Source organism: Trichechus manatus, unplaced genomic scaffold, assembly GCF_000243295.1.
Source record: "Trichechus manatus latirostris isolate Lorelei unplaced genomic scaffold, TriManLat1.0 scaffold00054, whole genome shotgun sequence".
Lineage (NCBI taxonomy): Eukaryota > Metazoa > Chordata > Mammalia > Sirenia > Trichechidae > Trichechus > Trichechus manatus.
The window spans coordinates 6,358,412-6,365,807 of record NW_004443990.1 but is presented as its reverse complement, the minus strand read 5'-3'; positions in this window follow the sequence as shown (position 1 = coordinate 6,365,807).

The following is a 7,396-nucleotide window of genomic DNA, read 5'->3' as shown; positions in this document are numbered from 1 at the left end:
TAGGTCTCACAGCGGAAGACGCAATTCCAAATAAATCCACAAGGTGGCAGAGTAGAGAGCAGAGCCAGGGATTACCGAAGAGGGGTGAGTGGGGAGAAACTTGTTGTCACCAAGGTTAACTATTGGAAAAGTTGCCAGAGTTCCCAGTGACTCCGCTGGAGGTGGGGAGGGGCTGGCACTGCGGTGACTAAGACTATTTCTCTACTATTTTAATTAATGTACAATTTGAAAGTCTTCATCAGAGGCTGAAGTCTAGGAAAGCTGCATTACCGATTTGACAACACCCACAATTCACAGCACCCTAACGTAACTAGCACATAACTAATATTTTCATTTGTGTGGGTTCCCATCTCTTTTTTAAAAGGAATTCTCACATCACTCAGATATTTTAGGATCAGTAGAGAAGAACGGGGCGGGCACAGACACCCGCTATAAAGCCAACACCATAGACTTCTCATTACATCGCACTAGATACTGTCTTAACAGGATAAGACAATAAATGGGGGGGCGGTTATTTCTAATTCTGTGGGCCAAAGAAACTTTAGGGGCAAGAAAATCTCTCTTTTTTTTTTTAACTACAGAAAGATGCTGAACCTGTCCCAACCAGGAAAATTGTAATATGTCCAAAATTTTTAAGCCCCACCAAAGATCAAACCCATTGCAGTCAAGTTAATTCTGACTTACAGTGTCCTGATAGGAGAGAGTAGAACTGCCTCCTAGGGTTTCCAAGGAGCGGCTGGTAGATTTGAACTGCCGACCTAGGGTCAATTAAATAAGTTCTACCATTCCGTTTCATAGCTGTTTTCATCTTTTTTATTGTCTACCTTTTCCACTAGTCTATAAATGCTATAATATTTTTACAGTGTGCATATAATTCTACTGTAATTTTTCAAAGTAAAGATAGTAATTCCATATGCTGCATGTGCACAAATACGCATCTCATTAACTCACAGGCATACTATGCAACGTGTGATGTTCATTTTATTTAAACAGGTATGTATCATAAGTCTGGGGGTAGTAAATTGAATTATCAGCATCAAAAAACCGGTTCTTCCAAAGCTAAGAAGTTTCCTGAATACAACCAAACACTTTGAGCGACGGAGTAGCAGGGGCAGGGGTCTGGGGACCATGGTTTCAGGGAACATCTAGGTCAACTGGCATAACAAAGTTTATTAAGAAAATATTCTGCAACCCACTTTGGTGAGTGGCGTCTGGGGTCTTAAAAGCTAGTGAGTGGCCATCTAAGATGCATCAATTGGTCCCAACCCCCCTGGAGTAAAGAAGAATGAAAAACACCAAAGACACAAGGAAAGTATTAGCCCAAGAGACAGAAAGGGCCACATAAACCAGAGACTTCATCAGACCAGAAGAACTAGATGGTACCCGGCTACACAATGACCACCGTGACAGGGAATACAACAGAGAGTCCCTGACAGAGCAGGAGGAAAGTGGGATGCAGAACTCAAATTCTAGTAAAAAGACTAGACTTAATGGTTTGACTGAGACTGGAGGGACCCCAGAAGACATGGTGCCTGGACTCTCTGTTAGCCCAATACTAAAACCATTCCCGAGGCCAACTCTTCAGACAAAGATTAGACTGGGCTATGGGACATAAAATGATACTCGTGAAGAGTGTGCTTCTTAGCTCAACTAGATATATGAGACTAAATGGGCAGCTACTGTCTGGAGGCAAGATGAGAAGGCAGGAGGGTCAGGACACGGGAAATCTAGAGTAGAAAGAAAGAGTGGGCTGTCACAGTATAGGGAGAGCAACTAAGGTCACAAAACAATATATGTAAAAATTTTTGTATGAGAGACTAACTTGAATTGTAAACTTTCACTTAAAGCACAACAATAAATAAATTTAAAAAACTGGTTCTTTGACAAAATCGATAAAATTGATAAAGTCTAGCCAGACTTACCAAGAAAAAAAGAAAAAAGACACAAATTATTAATATTAGAAATGAAAGCAGGGTTATCCCAACTGATCCCATGGACATTAAAAGAATAATAAAGGAATACAATGAACAAATCTATGTTCACAAATTCGATAACTGTAAAAACAGCACGGTGGAGGCACCATTAGAGGAGTCAGTGAAAAACTAGAACCTCAATGCCCTCATTTGTAAAACAGAACAGTAACACCTGCCTCCTCGAGTTCTTATAAGGATTAAACGAGAACATACAGTTCAGCCCTCAAAGAGTCTAGGAGACACTTAGCAACTGTTGATTCCCACTGGTTGGGGAGGATTGCTGCATTAGGTTAAAACGGAGCAGAAACAACAAAAAATGGTATTGTGTCCCTTTGCATCAGTCAATGGTTTTCCCATCTGTAAAAACGGCAGCGTGGGGCATTGGACTTCCTTGTCGAACTTCACAAGAGGGGAGAATCACCATCAGCGTCAGCCCAAAGCCAGTTTCTATGAGGCAGAGGTCAGATATACCTCCTGTCTCCAAACTTTTTACCAATTCTGACACCAGCTGCTGTCCTTCCCACAGCACTCTCTACTTCTATGCTGGGTTCGATCATTTGTTGCAATGGCCACACAGAGCTCACAGACCATACTTACGATTATGGGCTTTATTAGGGAAGTAACAGGTTACAATTCGGGCTCAGGAATGACTCAGGTTACAGTGCTTCAATCAGGACAGCTTCTTGTCAGCCATGCCCGCAGGCAGGCCTCTCTCTGGCCCTCGGCCCCTGCCCTGCTCAGGCAAGTGTTACAAAGCTCTTTAGCTCCACCAGTAAGTGCCCAGAGCACCCCACTCCTCCAGTAAGCCTTGGCCCGAACGCGCTCTGCTCTCTAGCTCCATAGGTTGGCAAGAGCCATCTGCAGACAAGTGCCCGGAGGCATGCCACTCCGCCAGCAAGCCTCCTGCCCAAAGGTGCTCAGCTTTCTCCCTCGGTGGGCCGGGAAGCCCACTACGCCATCTCCTGCCGGAGAACACAACGACCACAAATGAAATGGACCAATTCCTTGAAACACACAATCTACCAAAACTCACACAAGGAGAAATAGAGAATCTGAAACAGCCTGTATCTATTAAAGAAATTGAATCAATAATTAATAACCTTCCAAAATAGAAAGCACCAGGCTCAGATGGTTTCACTGGTGAATTCTACCAAATATTTAAAGAAGAATTAATATCAATCCTTCTCAAACTCTTCCAAAAAATAGAACAGGAAGGAACACTTTCTAACTCATTCTATGAGGCCAGCATTACCCTAATACCAAAACCAAAGACATTACTAAAAAGAATCACCAGCATCAATTTTTTACCACCCCCACCCAGTATCTATGGAGTCCCTGGGTAGCAGGAATGGTTAAGCACTCAACTACTAGCTAAAAGTTTGGCAATTCAAACTCACCCAGAGGTGCCTCAAAAGATAGGTCTGACAACCTACTCCTGAAAGTTCACAGCCTTGAAAACCCCATAGAGCAGTTCTACTCTACACACACGGACTCAACATGAGTCGAAATCAACTCCTCGGCAGCTAACAGCAAACCCTGTATCTGAGCCCTTTGCCAAACTACTTTATAGTCCTGCCCTTTGACTTTGGACTCGGCCAAGTGACTTGTTTTGGGCAGTGGGATGTTAGCAGATAGGATACAAACAGGGATTTGTATTTGCACAGATGGGTGCACCCTCTTGCATTTCTGCCATCACTATCGAAAGGCTTCCCCCAGACAGCGGCTGCCCCCTTAAGCCTGAGTCTAGAATTAATACATGTACAAAGTACCTGAGTGAGGAGCCAAGCCCTCCCGCCAGATCTGCAGCTTAAAGTAGAGCCACTCAGTTCAGCCCTGCCTAGCTCAGCTGACCTCCAGCTACCACAGCCTGAAGCAGGACCACCCATTAACCTGCAGATCCTTGAGAATAAACGATTATTTTTTAAGCCACTCAGCCTTGGAGTGGTTTGATATACAGCATCATTGTGACAACAGCTAACTGATACAGGGAATTCTAATGGGGTGGTTGGTGTGTCCAAAGCTGGATGCTATTGAATCTAATTATAGGGTCCTGCCAGAATATTGATTCAAAAGTGAATGAATGTTGTCACGGATTGAATTGTGTCCCCCAAAAATATCTGTCAGCTTGGTTAGGCCATGATTCCCAGTATTGTGTTGTTGTCCTCCATTTCTGATTGATATAATTTTCCTATGTGTTGTAAATCCTAATCTCTCCCTGTAGTTAATGAGGCAAGATTAGATTATGTTAAAGAGGATTAGGGTGGGATGTAACACCTTTGCTCAGGTCACATCCCTGATCCGATGTAAAGGGAGTTTTCCTGGGGTATGGCCTGCACCACCTTTTATCTTACAAGAGATAAAGGGAAGGAGAAGTGAGCAGAGAGTAGGGGACCTCATACCACCAAGAAAGCAGTGCCAGGAGCAGAGTGTGTCCTTTGGACCTGAGGTTCCCGGGCTCAGAAGCTCCTCATCCAGAGGAAGATTGATGACAAGGACCTTCCGCTAGAGCTGACAGAGAGAGAAAGCCTTCCCCTGGAGCTGACACCCTGAATTTGGACTTCTAGCCTACTAGACTGTGAGAAAATTAATTTCTCTTTGTTAAAGCATCCACTTGTGGTATTTCTGTTATAGCAGCACTAGATAACTAAGACAAATGTCCACTGTGAGGCAGTGTGGTATAAACTTTAAAATTGTGTACTGCAGAGTCATCAGTAGGCCTAGGCTCGAATCCTGGCTCTGAAAGTTATTACTTGTATTATGCTAACGCTGTGTCACACTGAGCAGATTTCTTAAGCTATACAAATCTGTTTTCTCATTTGTAATAACAGAATAATAGTAATAAAACTTAACTTATAAGCTTGTTTTGAGTTTTAAAAGAAATAGCATATGCAAAGAGCTTAAAAGATAGTGTGGGTCTAATATTTGGAAGGAGCCCTGGTGGCACAGTGGTTAAGAGCTCGGCTGCTAACCAAAAATGTGGGCAGTTTGAATCCACCAGCTGCTCCTTGGGAACCCTACGGGGCAGTTCTACTCTGTCCTATAGGGTTGCTATGAGTCAGAATCAACTTGATAGCAATTGGTTAGTTATTTAATATTTGGAAAATATTATCATCATCATTATCATCATCGTTATTACTATTACTACTCTGTGTGAAATCACCCTTATTTATATTTGCATGCCCACTCCATTTTCTGACATATGATAAAGTCAGTAAAAAAATTTATAAATGACAAAATGATAGAGATTAATCAGACACATATTAAGATATGTAACCTCATATATTTTTGAGGTAAAAATTCATCTTTATTAGAAAAGAAAATATGGTCCATTTTAAACATGAGGTGATTCCTCCCCTCCCCCCTTGTCTCCACTGCTCCATACCCTTGGCTTCCCTTGACATACATATTCTCCGCACTTACACACACACACACGCGCACACACACACGCACACTCCTTCCTGTTTGGAGCAGCAATACAATGGTCTCTGTAAGACAGTTTGGCCTTGGACAGGGGCGTTTCTGGGCTGCCGCCTGCTTCCACAAGTAGACTGTAACTTCTGCTCTGGATCCAGGATACTGGCCTCAACCTACGTCTGCCCAGCAGGTAAAAACCGCCACGATCAGGGCAGGTCCCTGATGGTCAGTGCCAGGCTTCTTTCCAATCTAAACAAGAATGACACAGAATTGGCAAAGGTATACCAAAAAAAAAACAAACCCCTTGCTATTGAGTCGATTCTGACTCATAACGACCCTATAGGCCAGAATAGAACTGCCCCATAGGGTTTCCAAGGGGTGGCTGGTGGATTTGAACTGTCGGAACCTTTCAGTTAGCAGCCGAGCTCTTAACCACTGTGCCACCAATAAACCTACTAGGGGACTGGAGCATGTACTGAATAATTTTCAAAACCACCTCTAAGGCCACTGTCATATTACAGTTCATTCGGGAAAACTGTCAATCCTTTAAGTGGGAGAGAAAGCTCTAGTTCTTCTGAGGCGAAAAAAAACTGAGACAGGGTTCTTTTCTCTACGGGATCTCAGTTGGGATGATAAAGCTTCAGGGAGAATAGGAGACACTCTAGCAGTGGTTCTCCAATCCTAAAATGCGTAAGAATCACCTGGAGGTCATTAAACGTCTAAGGAAACGTCTAACATGGAAGATAAAGACCAAACAAACCGAAGGAAAAAACAGCTTGAGGCAATCAGAGAACATGCAAGGAGAGAAAAACTTAAAAAAAAAAAAGCTGACTCTCAATACCCTTTGAGACATCAGAGATGATTTTTGCTTCCACAAAATATGAACAAGATGTTGTGAAAAGGTATATTTAAAAAACAAATCAACCAGAGGAAAAAAGCTCTTAGAAATAAAAGTGTAATAGCAGAAATTTAAAGTCAATAAAAAGATTACAGGATAAAGCTAAGGAAAATTTTTAGAAAGAGGGAAAACATATTTTAAAAATAAAGGACAATCCAGGAGGTCCAACATCCAAATAATAGAAATATCCCAAAAACTATTGCTGTCAAGTTGATTCCAACTCACATCAACCCTATAGGACTGAGTAGAACTGCGCCACTGAGTTTCTAAAGCTATAAATCTTTATGGAAGCTGACTGCCACTTCTTTCTCCCCCAGAGCAGCTGGTGGTTTCGAACCGCTTATCTTTCAGTTAGCAGCTGAGCGCTTTAACACTGCTTAACCAGGGCTTCTTAATTTAAGTATAAACTAGAAAATAAAAGAACAAGCAAATAGGAGAAAATCAACAAACTAGTTTTAGAACTAAAGAACTTGAGCTGCTGGACTGAAAGAGTCCACCTGGCCTAGCAATAAGGATGAAAACAGATTCACACCAAGGCATATCTTCGTGAAATTTCAGAACGCTAGAGGGACAAAAAAGATTCTACAAGCTTTAGGATTGCAAACACAAGTCACATTCAAGGGATCAGGAATAAGAATATCCTTGACATCTCATCAGCAATTTTAAAAGCAAGGAGAAATGGAGCAATGCCTTCAATGTTCTGAAGAAAAATTATTTCCAACTTAGAATTAAAGATGCAGACTCTTGGGCCCCTTCCATGACCTGCATTTTAACAAGACCCTGGGGCAAAGTTCTCAGAGAGAAATCAAAATAAGAGAAACTCCCTCTCAGATAGAAGCTGAATTGGATGAACAAGTTAAAACAGAATGATCTTAGTCCTAATATTGGCTGTGTGACATCAAGCTTGTTTCTCAATCTCTCTGTGCTTTGGTTTTCTCGATCTGTAAAATGGGAATGATAAACTTGGCACAGTGCCTAGATGGAAATTTAGGTGTAGTAAGTCATTATTGGCAGCCCTGGTGGCCCAGTGATGAAGAGGTATGGCTGTAAACCAAAAGGTTGGCAGTTCAAATCCACCAGCCGCTCCTTGGAAACCCTATGGGGTAGTTCT